Source organism: Saimiri boliviensis, chromosome 7 (genome assembly GCF_048565385.1).
Source record: "Saimiri boliviensis isolate mSaiBol1 chromosome 7, mSaiBol1.pri, whole genome shotgun sequence".
Classification (NCBI taxonomy): domain Eukaryota; kingdom Metazoa; phylum Chordata; class Mammalia; order Primates; family Cebidae; genus Saimiri; species Saimiri boliviensis.
This window is the reverse complement of record NC_133455.1, coordinates 27,030,241-27,044,411: the sequence shown is the minus strand read 5'-3', so window position 1 is coordinate 27,044,411 and position 14,171 is coordinate 27,030,241. Positions and strand designations below refer to the sequence as shown.

Below are 14,171 nucleotides of genomic sequence, written 5' to 3'. Positions count from 1 at the left end.
ATTTAAAAATATCATCGTAAAATTAAATGTTTCTTTAAACAAATTCATACAACTTTCATGTAAGTGTTAAATCATACAGCTGCATATACATAAGTATAATTAGCAATATCACTGAACATGCCACTTCCTGATATGAGGTACAGCAATCCGAGAGTTAACTGTTCTCATCACAGTGGCCACTGAGGGCAATGAACCATTTGATAGCACCAGTACCCAGATGTCTGAAACTTCGGAGAGTATTTCTTTAATTTTTTATAAACCCATCATAAAAAAATCCTGACTTGAAACTTAACTGTATCTGAATGTTCATATTTTTATTAGTTGAAGTTGTACATTTAGAAAGACATTTCTTGCAAATTCTGTAAATTTCTATGTGCCTTTAAAATAGAAATATTAATTAACAAAGAAATGTGAAAATGAGACAAATTCAAATATGTTAAGAGGCCTGGCTCAGGCCAGAACTAAATTTGATTGTTTGCAAGTTTTGCTGTGATTAACTGTACTTTCTAATGTATCTGGAAGACTGGAAGTCTTCATTACATGTTGATGGGTGAAACTTGTTTTTCTGAAAAATGAAGTAACTGAGAATGCTGCTTCAGAATGTCTCTATCTCCTTGGATAACTAATTTATATTGCCATGCTTTATTTAGTATACTTTAAAGAAAGTAGTCACACAAGTTCTATATTAGAACTGTCAAACTGCCTCCTCTTGGTTTTTTGCCCATTATTATTTCTCTATGAGTTGTTGTCCCTTGTTGTTTTGGGTTTTGTTTTGCTTAGTTTTGCTCTGTTTTGTTTCGAGATGGAGTTTCGCTCTTGTAGCCCAGGCTGGAGTACAATGGCGCCATCCAGGCTCACTGCTACCTCCACTTCCCTGATTCAATTGAATCTCTTGCCTCAACCTCCCAAGTAGATGGGATTATAGGTACGTGCCACCATGCCAGGCTAACTTTCGTATTTTTACTAGAGACAGGATTTCACCATGTTGGCTGGGCTGGTCTCAATCTCCTGACCTCAGGTTATCCACCTGCCTTGGCCTCCCAAAGTGCTGGGATTACAGGAGTGAGCCACCACACCCAGCCTACTCCTTGACTCCTAATAAAAATACCTTCACTGACTATTCTACATTATTTGCTGCTTGCCGTTGAAGTTTCATTTCAGTGTGGAGCGAATGAAATACTAGTTTCTAAGTTAAAAAATACACATGGTCCTTTATTTTTAAGAAATAGAATATGTAAAAAGTTTTAAATTTGACAAAGATATGCATGATTGGTATTTAGGTAGTATGTCATCACATTTGAAATGCCTTTTTTGACTTTTTTAGTATTTCCTTCTCTGACCAAAACAGGCTGTCCCCCTCTCATCCCATAGTTTACAAGTTTAAAAGCTATTGTGGGTGGATTACATAGCTAAACATCCCAGAGCTTGATATTAAATGGTTTCTATATAAATAAGTTTATGATCTTATCCTAAATCTAAAGTACCTAATGTTTTCATTGTGTCACTGAAACTATAGCTGACTGGTATGCATAGTAAGTGTTCCTTGATCTAAATCAGAGAAAAGACATCCACTTTTCTAAAACTTAGTTGTGTCAGGGATGAACCACCTGCTCACCGAACCGTCTTAGTAAGCAGACAGTGATGAGGCATATAATTCTAATGCTGGCAATGGGACATTGCTAACAGTGCGTTTAACTGCAATATTTTAACTACAGTAATATTTCTATTTATTGGTTGAATTCCAACCTCTCTGCCATAGTTCTTCACCAAGTTCCTAATGGTTTCAACCTCTCTACTGTAGTAGAAAATGCACGCAGCCATTGAATTTAAACACTATTTTACCATAAGAGGAGATCAAATTGTTTGAATTTTCATTCCTGCCATTCTTGACTTTTAACAAATGAAAGGAAGAAAAAAACTAAGCAACGAAACTCTAGGAAACAAGAAATGGCTTCTTTGCAATTAGCCAATTAAAACGTCCAATTATATTCCCCCTAATAAAGCCTTTGGTTTCTTTGTACCTCTTAATGGTTAATTGAAAAGCATAAAGAAACTATCAAAATACGTATCCAATCAGATTGGGGGGAAGGTATGTTTTCAGGGACAGGAGAGTAATGAGAATTATTTAGAAAACACTATTATGCATCAAACTTAAAAGGATTTGAACCTGATTTTTTAAAGATAATGAAGTTTCCCACATAGCAAAGTATTTAAAACCTCTTCTATCAACAAAAATTTATCTTTAATTTTGTAAATATAAAGTATAGGTGATATTTATTTTATATATTCCTATAAAATGCTACTTCAATGTTCTGACATTTGTGATTATTTGGCAGTCTTCACTTTTTAACTTATTAAAAAGTTAAATACTAAGTTTCATCTATGTAAAACTGATCAATTGTCTTTTGATTTTTAGGGAAATATCTACATGTGGGAAATTTCTAGCCTAACCTTAATATTAGATTGTGTTTTTATAGAGTTAAAGTTAATGCATTTTAGAATATCTCAGGAGCACTGCAAGGTGAAAAAATGCTCCAAATAAAAATCACATACGTAAGTTGGCCATGTCTTCATTCACAATCAAAAAAAATTTTTTTAGCAAAAAAAGAATTGTTGACATAGCTACCTACTATGTGCCAAGAACTGTTCTAAATACATTGCACATATTCAGTCATCTCTTTCTTCCAACCACCATTGCTACCACTGCAAAATGAGGAACCTCAGAGAGGTCAAGTAACAGCTCAAACACACAGCTGGTGAGTGGCCCAGCCAGCACTCAGTGGCCTGGTTCTAAAACCTGCACTTAGCTGCTATTCTAGATGGCGTCTGATTTTCTCCTAGAATTTATAGACAGATATACATGATAGATGGATGGATAAAGATGGGGGAGAGGCTTTTTCTCTACTCCCGACTTTTATTTACAGTCTTTCCCCTCTTATTTGTGGGAAATACATTCCTGTGGATGGTGCCAAACTCTATATATGCAGCACTATGTTTTTTCATATATATGTATGTGTGTGTGTATGTACATATATATACACATATATATACATATGTATATATATACCTATGATGAAGTTTAATTTACAAATTTGGCACAGTTAAGAGATTAACCACAATAACTAAAAGTACAATTGAACAATTATAAAATATACTATAATAAGGGGTTGTGTGAATGTGGCGTCTCTCCTCTCCTCTCTCTCTCTCTCTCTCTCTCTCTCTCTCTCTCTCTCTCTGTCAAGATACCTTCTTGCTCTGCACTCACCCTTTTCATGAAGGCGTGAGATGATAAAATGCCTAATGATGAGATGAAGTAAGGCGAATGACGCAGACATCGTGATGCGGCCTTAGACGGCTATTGAACTTCTGACCGTATATCAAACACGAGTCATTTATTTCTGGAACTGCGGTTGATGTAAGCGAAACCGTGGAAAGCAAACCCACGGATGAGGGGGCCTTCTGGACCTGCGGAGTAGAGCTCCACAGTCATCATCGGCCTCTGCCTCCCAGTCCTGATGGTGGAGTAGCCTCCACCATGGCCTCCTCGCCCACTCCTCCAGGGAAAGGAAAACAGTGCTGTTTATTCCTTTATCCCTGCCCACCCCCCCCCCCCCCAGTCCATTCTCTGTTCGTTCTCTGGTCCTGGAAGGCTCACCCCTGGGGACTGCATCTCCTGGGCTCCCCTGACCTCCGGCTTTCTGGGGGCACAGTCCATGGGAAGCACCACAGAGGCCAAGGGTGAGAAGCGCAGTTTCTGCGTCCCCCGTGGCGGTGGATCTTACCCTGTGGGACATTCCTTGGCCACAGCCCCTCCAAGCCTCCTCGAATTCTTAGGAGAGGTGAATCTTCCAGCCGTTAGCAGTCTTAGGGTGTCACCGTTGTTTGCTCCTTAAGTCTGCCCAGGCCTCTGGAATTCCACCATCTCTTCACTTGGATCTGCCGCGAGGCTGCTGCCCCGGCGCTGAGGCCGCATGTACTTGAGGAAAACGGCGGCGGCACCAGAGGAAGATGGCGGCGTGTCCCGACGCGGGACCTCGGCGCGCGGCGCGGGCGGTGCACAGCTCGAGCGGACCCAGTTCCTCGGGGCTGCAAAGTTCCGGCTGGGGCCCGGAGCCCGCCCCGTCGAGCAGGCGCTGCGCCAGGCTCAGAGCCGAAGCCGCGCGACGCCCCGGCTCCCGTCCCGCCGCCTCCGCCTCCAGCAGACACAGCTGCAGGCAGTAGGTGGCAAGCAGCATCACCTGGGAGCTGCTCCCTGCCAGCGCGGCCGGCCGCTGCCCGGGTGGTGCGGCCGGAAATGGGCGGCTCGGGATGCGGTGCCCGGCGAGCAGCAGCTCCGCCCGCGGGAAGGAGTCCGCGCTCAGGGGCCAGAGGCAGGCGGGCTGCGGATGGGGGACGCAGGGTGACGGTGAAGGAGTCTCAGATCCCGGCTCTTTACTCCCTGCCCTGGAACGGCCCAAGTTCCAGACCTCAGTTTCCCCGGGAAGCACGCACTCTTCCATTTTGCACGCCACAAAGGGGCAGGCCACGCCCAGAAGCTGCAGGCGATCTGAGCGCACGCGGCTGGCGCTCAGGTAGGAATCAAGCAGGTGCACCGCCAGGTCAGGTATGTCACCAGCCAGACCCAGATCCTCGTGCACCTGCACCAGCTAGTCTGAACCAGGGCGTGCATCTCCGGGGTCACAGCTCGGGGCAGGGCTCCCGGGACAGCATGCGGCACACCATGACTTCTGCGAAGATGTACCTGGCGTACTGGCGTTCTCCCTGCAGCCCGCCTCTTCAGGAGTCTTGAGGAGACACTGGGGCACTCGGAGGCGCTGCATGGAGAGAGGCAGCAGGACCCTACAAAGGAGAGGGCCTGGGGGCTCAGGGCCTAAAGAGAGGCCAGAGACAGGAGACGGGCCCCTGGCCCCTGCCTCTCACGGGCATCCTCCAGGAGGGCGTCGCAGGCAAGGCCAAGATCTACCCCACCAGCTCTTCACACTCTCAAGAGGTTCAGACTTAGGATGGGAAGATGACTATTTTAGTCAGACCCTATTTTTTCCAAGAAATCCCTTTGTGGGAAGGCAGAGCCCACAGAGGGAGCGAATCTAGGGGTCAGGTAGTGCTTCTCTTCCCCTGCGCCCCCCTTCATCCCGCCACTGCCTGAAATCACACAAGAATAAGGAGGGCTTTCCCTGACTTTGCAAAGACTCCCCTCCTCAAGCCTTCTCACTGCCGCTGAGCACCAGCTGCGCATTCTGGCCAGGGCCAACATGAAGCCTTGAGCATAAAACCCTTAAGAGGCCTTCCATGCCCCAGAAATGGCCAGAAGGAGCACCTGGCCCTCTGCCTGGGCCCCCCTGTTCCCAGCAGTTCCTGCTCCCAGGTGTGGTGCCTCCTAAAACCCTTACCCCACATCTGTGAGGGGAGTCAGAGGTAGGTGAAATTCTGAGAAGAGCCTGGATTACCCAGGCTGCCTCAGTGAAGTTAGAAGTCAAGACCATCAAGCGAGAAAAGCAAATGCCCCCTCACCAGGGAAGGGACCAAGCCCAGAGGTTCGGTTTCCTCATTTTGCAATGGCAGCAATGGTAGTTAGGAGAATTAAACAACAGCTTGAATTGTTTTTTCCCACAACCCAAGTCCTCACTTCTACACTCTCTCCTATCACCCCACCACACCCCCAAATGTTTTCTGCTTGATTCTCTGAGGACCTGCTGGAATCCCAAGGTGCTCAGGCAGAGCAGATGGAAAAGTGTGGCTGCTCCACGGGTATGCACTTTCTACATAGTAGAATCCTAGAGAGGCATCCCCAAAGAGGGGCATCAATGAGGAATTTCAGGCAGTGGTTGGGGCCATCCTGTAATCAACTTTCTCTTGCACTCAAAGCAGGTTAGCTAGGGTCAACCAGGTCATTGCCTGTGGCTGCTTCTGTGGAAAAGCTTCTCTGACACCCAGCCACACAAGATGGAGAACCTGTCACTGAGAAGTGAAATTGGGTCCAATCCTTCCCCCTCTCCCCAGCTCAGCTAAGGCCCCCAGGTAGCTGCTGTCAACAGCCTCTGTGCGGTGGTAAACAGCCCTGGCCTAGAGCTTAGAAGTCCTGCGTTCTGTTCCTAGCTGTTTCCTGATGATATTTCGCAAGATACTAAGCTTCTCTGGACTTTGCGTCATGATTAGCAAGATGAAGTTTAGTTGGATTAGGTGGCTCTAAGGTCCCTACAACTCCAATATGCTATAATCCCCTCCCCCTCCCCTCCCCTCCCCTCCCCTCCCCTCCCCTCCTCTTCCCCTCTCCCTCTCCCCTGCACACCTGCCTCAAAGAAAGCATGTCTAGATAAAGGCAGAGAAAGTGGTTCCGCTCAGTCCGGAGACTTCTCAGAGCTGCAATAAAGTCTGCAGCTCACAATCAGTCAACTGAGGCCAGCTGTCTTCAGGACTGAGCGTTTCTCTTCCCAGGTCAACCAAAGGTTGAGGCTTAGATAAAAGGCTTGCCCCATGCTCAGCTAGTTGAGTTGCTCAGCCCGCATCCAGGATTAACCAAAGCTCCTCGCTGGCTCTCTGGTTTCAAAACAAAACAAAACTTTGAAAGAGGACTGCATTCAGTGGAAAATCCCGGAGTAACAAGGCCCCTGGGAGTGCTCTGGAAGCACCATCTGTCAAGTATTTGTTCACACAACCCGTGACCAAAACAGCCTTTTCGCGTAAATACCAATAACGATAATAGCACCTTGTGTATTTAGGCAGCTCTACTGACCCTTCAGAACCCCTCATCTGGGCTCAATTTGGCCTCGTACAACTTTGTGTAGTAGGCAGAGCACCGGACTTTCAAATAACTTAGTCCTATTTTAGGCATGAGGAAATTGAAACCCAAAAAGATAACAGAGGAAGGAAAATACACATTCAGAGCTGGAACTAAGTTTCCTAATCAAAATTTACTGAGTTTCTCACACACCAGTGCCTCCCAAATACCACTCTCAGAGGCTGCCCAGCTGGCTGCATCAGGACCATCTGGGCGTGACCACAGAGATTTTGGAGGTCTTGGATAAACTCCCAAACAAGTATTTTTCAGTGATGCACAGACAGATTTGGGGACCCCTGCCCACTGTGCTGTGTTCACAGAATCTGGGAATCCTGGAAAATCCAGACTAGAAAGACCATCAGAACCACCTTCTCTGTGCTAATCCCTGTCGCAGCCTCCAGCAAGTACTTAGGATATAGACTCTGCTGAAACAACAGAACACTTGATGAGCAGGTTTCTTTCTTTCTCACATCACAGGCTGGGTTTAAACAGTGCAGAACTAAAAAAAAGTCAGCTCCCTGGGGTCAGGGACATAGGATTCTTCACTGCTCTGGGGTCTTAAGGGTGTGTTGCAGTGCGGGCTTCCCAGGAAGCAGACTTCAAGATGGAGCTCCAAATGCAGGAAGCTGATTGAAGGCTGCTCTGGGGATGAACCTGTGGGGAAAGGTACAAAGTTGGACTAAGCAGCAGAAGGAGGAGTTGAGCTGTGACGCAGTCACAACCAAGCCCTCAGCCAGACCCAGGGGAGCCCTGAAGCTGTGGTGGCCTTTCAGGGTGGTCTGAGTTGAGATAAGGGAAGCCCTAACCCCCAGTACCTCAGAAATGACACCTTATTTGGAAATAGGGGCGTTGCCGATGTAATGAGTTAAGATGAGGTCATATTGGAGTAGATGGGCCCTAATTCAATATGACTGGTGTCGTTATACGACGGGGCAATTTGGACATGAACTTAAACAGAGGAAAAGCGACATGAAGACACAGGGAAAAGATGGCCATCTACAACACAAGGAGAGAGGCCCGGAATGGATCCTTCCCTCAGAACAACCCTGCCAACATCTTGATCTCAGACCTGTAGTCTCCAGAACTGTGAGAGAGTAAATTTCCATGAATTAAGCACACAGTCAGTGGTACTTTGTTACAGCAGCCCCAGCAAACTAACACAGAGAGTTGCCATCATTCCACGTGATCTACCATGGTTTTCCATCATGTGCGCCTTCCAGCCACAGGGAAGAAGAAGGAGGAAAGAGAAATCAGACAGATACGCCCCCGCCCCCAACACCGGATAAGGTTTTAAAAGTTTCCCACATCACTTCTGTTCATATCATAGCTTGGTCACATGGACATACTAGCTGCAGGGAAGGTTGGGAAGTGGAGTCGTTATTCTGGACAGCCTTGCGAAAACTGGCTTGGTGCAGTGGCTCATGCCTGTAATCCCAGCACTTTGGGAGGCCGAGGTGGGTGGATCACCTGAGGTCAGGAGTTCAAGACCAGCCTGGCCAATATGGTGAAACCATGTCTCTACTAAAAATACAAAAATTAGCTGGGCATGGTGATAGGCACCTGTAATCCCAGCTACTCGGGGAAGCTGAAGCAGGAGAATTGCTTGAACGTAGGAGGTGGAAGTTGCAATGAGCTGAAATAACACCATTGAACTCCAACTTAGGTGACAAGAGTGAAATTCCATCTCAAAAAAAAAAAAAAAAAAGAAAAGAAAGGAAGAAGTAAAAACTTATTACTAAAGAATAGGATCATGAGTAAAGTTAAATGACCCCTCCAAGGAGCTCAAGTGAGATCAGGGGGCAGACATAAAAACACTTTTCTTAGACAACCTTGCCAGAATGTCTCAAAGAAAGGAAAGCACACAGGAATGTGGGAGCACAGAAGAAATTCAGCCTCACTCTGACTGAGAGCTGGGTGGGCTTCATGGAGGAAGTGACCCAGGAGCTACTCCCAGAGATAGAGAGGACATTCCCAAAATACAGCCAGATGGGGAGGGAATTGCAGGAGAGAAGAAAGTATGCCCAGTGTGCAGTGTGCAAGGATCTGTATGTCCATGATCTCATTTCATCCTCAGCTCTGCACTGTAATGCACCCATTACTATCTCCATGTCACACAGCAGAAATCTGAGAGGTTCAATTGGGAGGTTAACTTTGACAAGTTTCTTGTCTTTATGTCTGCCCTCGATCTCTGTCCCCCAGGCGGGAGAGCAGTGGTGCAATCTTGGCTCACTGCAGCCTCTGCTTCCCGTGTTCAAGCGATTCTCCTGCCTCAGCCTCCCAAGTATCTGGAATTACAGGCATCTGCCACCATGCCCGGCTAATTTTTGTATTTTTAGTAGAGATGGGGTTTTACCATGTTGGCAAGGCTGGTCTTGAATTCCTGACCTCAAGTGATCCACCCACCTTGGCCTCTCAAAGTGCTGGGATTATAGGCTTGAGCCACTGCTCCTGGACACAAAGGCTCTATTTCTAACCCAGATACAAATGGGCCTCCCCAAGCCCTGAGCTCTATAGAGGATTGTCTCCAGTGGACACAAATCCAGCCACACGATGATAATCCTTCCAAAAAATGTGCACATTCCCTGAGACCCATTCATTCATGCTTTCCTATCTGCCTTGGGGGCCAGCCTGGACAACATAGTGAGATGTTCAGATCACCCTGGACAACATAGGGAGACCCCACCTGTACAAAGAAAAAAAAAAAAGAAATTCCAGATCTTTACTGTCGCCACTTGGCGCCAACCGTTCTATTTAATGAGAACAAGAACCTCTGCCACCAAGCCTAAGTCACTTGCAGCCTGTGTCATTCAGCTGTCTCTCCTCTCGTGAGCACTAGAGCCCGACAGACCTAAGTTCAAATCCAGCTGCACTTGATTGGTCAAGTAACCAAATATATCACTTCACCTAAGTCTCAGTTTCCTCATCGGTAAAATGAGGGTGAAATGCCTCCAAGAGCCGTCTTGACCCATCCTAGTGTCAACTTAGTATAAAATCCTTATTTTTTACAATAAGGAAGTAAAAAATCTAACTGGGGATGGAGTAATGGGAACAGAGTCACCTCATGGCCTGCATAACCGTCTTTGACTCTCCAACCCTAGCAAAGCCCTAGCAAAGGTCTGGGGATGGTTCTGTAGCTGACACTAGCAACATCAAGCCCCATTTACACTGCCCTATGGTCAGTGAACAGGCTTCTCACCTCGCCTCCAAGACTTCCCATCACACGGGGGTCTGAAAAGGTGCAGTTCAGTTTGTATGAAGTTCTGCTTTATCTGTTATCTTGTAATGAGGTACAAAAAGAAAAGCTGGAACTTCAGTGCAGGCTGCAGGGCTGGGTAATTTTGGCGGGAAAGTAGGGGGGTCTGGCTGTCAGTGGCTTGGGTTGAGCTTGGACTGGAGAGAGGTGTAGAGCCAAGACAGGCAGGCTCAAGAAATACTTTAAACTAGGATCCAGGAATGACCCTTAAGTAAATCAGAGCACACTTGTCTCTGGGAAAGCTTGGGAAGGGAACTCAGCACTCCCCTAACGTTGTGCATATTTCAAGTAATAGTAATTAAGTCACTCATTCCTTCATTTATTCCTGAACATTCATATGAGCAGTAAATGTCTTATAGGCAGGTGGTTACATTGTGCCTGATCTGGAATCACACAGACCTGGGTTTGAATCTTGGCTCTGCCTCTTATTACCTATGCATCTTGGGCAAATGTTTCTATCATCTGATCCTCAGTTTCCTATGTAAAAATTTGGAATTTATCATGCATCCCTCAAAGGATTACTGTGAGGATGAAATGAAATCATTGATGCCAGGCACAGTGCCTGACTTACACAAACACTCAATTAACAGTAGCTTTAAAAATCTGACCTGGTCATAGCAGTAAACACACTGATGGCTAATTAATGGCCTATTAAATGGTGTTGGCCCCTGGACCCATGCTCCCACCATGGTCCCTCTCCAATAACCCTGACACAAGCTGGGCCAATTGGATTCTGTTTCTCTAAAATTTGTAATTGCTACTCAGCAATTCCGGTCCTTGTAGCCAGGCGTGGTGGCTCACACCTGTAATTCCAGCACTTTGGGAGGCCAAAGTGGGGGGATTACATAAGTCCAGGAGTTCGGGGCCAGCCTGGACAACATAGTGAGACCCCCATCTTTTCCAAAAAAAAAAACAGAAATTCCGATTCTTTACTGTTGACACTTGGAGCAAGCTGACAAGTAAGAGCTGAAGCACCCATTGTATCTCCTGTGTCCACAGAAGCAGAGGAAGCCTTTGGGAAGAGGAAAAGATGAAAACAGGCAGAATGAGGAGCAGAGATGAGAGGCCACAGGGTCTGGGGGAGAAGTGGGGAAGGAGAAGAGAGAGAGCGTGCATACACACACACGCACATGCACACACACACGCACACGCATACTTAGTTTTCATAAGCCACCCCAGGATGCTCCCCATTGAGCCCTGCTTTCTGCTAAGTCTGATATAAGAAATCTCTTCTTTCAGATCTCTCTCAGGCTCACCGATTCTTCTCATGTCCCATCTGATACAAGCATCCTAGTTCCTCCTTCCACAGATAAAGACATGAGGCTCGGAGTGGTTAAGTGTCTGGTCAAGGGCACACATCTGGCCAGCATCGGAGTCAGCATTGAAACTCTGATCAGCCTCCCGATGGAATGGACACAGATCCAGGAGTCAGAAGACTTTTGTTGGAGGTGTGGTTCTTCCACTCACCTGCCAGGTGACCTAATCCAATCCCTCAATCACGGAGCACTCTGCTTGCCTGTTCTGTACAACAGAGATTAGTGTCCCCTCTTCCATCTCACAGGGTTATTCAATGAAATTCTGTAATGAATGAGCTGTTTAAATTGCAAAACACTACAAATACTAGCTATTATTATGAGTTCACACAGCTTTGTATATCTTTGCCCATCTTACAAGATTTTTTTCTTTTTATAATGGAGTCTTGCTCTGTCACCCACACTGGAGTGCAGTGGCACAATCTCGGCTCACTGCAATCTCCACCTCCCAGGTTCAAGCAATTCACCTACCTCAGCCTCCTAGCTGGAACTACAGGCATACACCACCACACCTAGGTAATTTTTTATATACAGTAGAGATAGAGTTTTACCATGTTGGTCAGGCTGGTCTTGAACTCCTGACCTCAGGTAATCTACCCTCCTCAGCCTCCCAAAGTGCTGGATTACAGGCGTGAGCCACCGTGCCCAGCCTCTTACGAGATTTTAAAGTTGAAAATCCTGTGGATAGGAACTATGTCTGCTCGAATGCCCCAAAAGCACCTGGAAGTCTGCTTTTCCTTGGAGAATGTTTAATAACTCCAAGTTACTAAAAAAAAAAAAAAAAAAAAAAAAAAAAGCAAGCACATTTACCTTTCTAAAGCAGAGGACACATATTTCATAAATAGAATAAATCTATTGAGAAATTAGTCATTTTCTCAACTCTTGTTCCCTATTATTCTTTGGAAAACTTGGATGGCATTTGGAGTGATTCACAAGGAAGAATAATTAATGTGTCTTGTGTAATTTCTTCGAATAGCTATTAAAAACACAACGGAATAGCATGTGTTTTTCCATTCTCTGAAAATCAAGAAATATAAAGCTATTTTTACTCCAACTTTTCCAAAACAAATCACCTTTTGCGATGAAAAATGTTGCCCTAAGGAGAGAAGTTTTCAGGAAAATTATGAGTGAGTGAAAGAAAACAGAACACCAAATAGAAGTCCTATTTAATGAAAACAAAAACCTCGACCAGCAGACCTAAGTCACTTGCAGCCTGTGTCACTCAGCTATCTCTCCTCTCATGAACACTGGAGCCCCAAAGACCTCAGTTCAAATCCAGCCGTGCTTGATATTGGCTGAGTAACTGAAGATGTCACTTCGCCTAAGCCTTAGTTTTCTCATCTGTAAAATGGGAGTGAAATGCCTTCCTTGTGGGCTTCTGGAAAGATTACATGAGATTATGTATTTAAAGGGGCCTATGATATTATAAACTTTAAGTTTGTAATTTCTCTGATTATGCTCAACATGTGTAGTCCCAATTAACATACAACACTTCCCTGTAAGGAACACTCTCCTGGTAGTGATGCCTACTAGAAAATTCTAGTCCCTAAAACTGAGATTTTAGGCCCCTCATTCTGGCATCTAACAGGAATTTGGTTTAGAAGAGTAAAATTATTTTGTTTTCTCACTTTATGGTTTAAAATGGCATTGTCAAGTGTAAAAGAGGGGAAGGAAACCCGCTCCCTGCCTGTCACAGGTGTATGTGGTGTGTAAGGAGGGTAAGGTAGCGAGAGGAAGGAGGTGGGCAGGAGTGGACCGAGAAGGACAGAGAAAGAGGATTTCAACTTTATCTTCAAATTTTGTATTTCATGGATATGAAAGCATTTGAAGCAAATAAAATAAAATGTTAACAGCAACTCAAGGCAGTGAGTATGTGGATGTTTGCTATGATAGTCTCTGTACCTTTCTGCATTTTTTCAATATCAGATTCATTTCCAAATTATTATTGATCATAACAGTAATGCGTTTTTTCATGAAAAGAACTTCACAAATATCCTGACCACTCTAATAATTGGTGTAACTTATATTCTGTTTATTTTTCCTGTCTTTATATGTGGGTAAAGTCACTTTACAGAGTATAATATATAATTCATTTCCATTTAGGAATATGCCTGGGTGGCCGGGTACAGTGACTCACACCCATAATCCCAACACGTTTGGGAAGCCAAGGCGAGCGGATCTCTTGAGGCCAAGGCAGGTGGATCTCTCAGCCCCCTGAATAGCTGGGACTACAGGCATGCATCACCAGCCTGGGCAATTATGACAAAACCTCATCTCTACAAAAAAAAAAAAACACAAAAATTAGCCAGATGTGGTGATGCATGCCTGTAGTCCCAGCTATTCGGGGGCTGAAATGGGAGAACTGCTTGAGCCCAGGAGGCTGAGGCTGCAGTGAAATGTGACTGCTCCACTGCACTCCAGCCTGGATGACAAAGCAAGACCCCGTCCCAAAGGAAAAAAAAAAAAAAAAAAAAAAAACAGTGAGAGATGGGCAGGTAAGCAGCCCATGAGAGATCCTACGAGGTGATGAGGTGCAACGATGGAGCAAGGCAAGAAGTGCACGGGCACGGGGCGGCTGCAGGATAAGGGAAGACTCCCCAGTAGAGGGGATGATGAGAAAGAATCTTGAAGAGAAGGGAAGAGTTTGTTAACATTTAAAACTTGGGAGTTGTTTTACGTATTTAAATCCAGATGTTTGTGCTTATCTTTAAAAAATCAAAAGATCAGGCAGTACTCGGGAAGAGTCCTACCAGGCAGACATTGGCCCTACCTGAGCAGAAGACTGTGTTCCTGAGTGAGGGGCAGTGATTCTGCAGCCAAGCCCAGT

At 45.6% G+C, this 14,171-nt stretch overlaps 1 protein-coding gene and 1 pseudogene across 1 annotated transcript in view; both read right to left on the bottom strand.

Moving 5' to 3' along the window:
• The window catches only part of NUAK1 (NUAK family kinase 1), a 104,534-nt gene extending 100,653 nt beyond the window's left edge, over window positions 1-3,881 (bottom strand). The window contains exon 1 of the mRNA XM_074402299.1: window positions 3,783-3,881. The gene's annotated coding sequence lies outside the window, so the exon portion shown is untranslated. The remainder of the gene's footprint in view (window positions 1-3,782) is intronic.
• An 8-nt stretch (window positions 3,882-3,889) lies between these two features.
• Window positions 3,890-4,926, bottom strand: LOC101029357 (cyclin-P-like; annotated as a pseudogene).
• Between the last annotated feature and the right edge of the window lie 9,245 nt (window positions 4,927-14,171).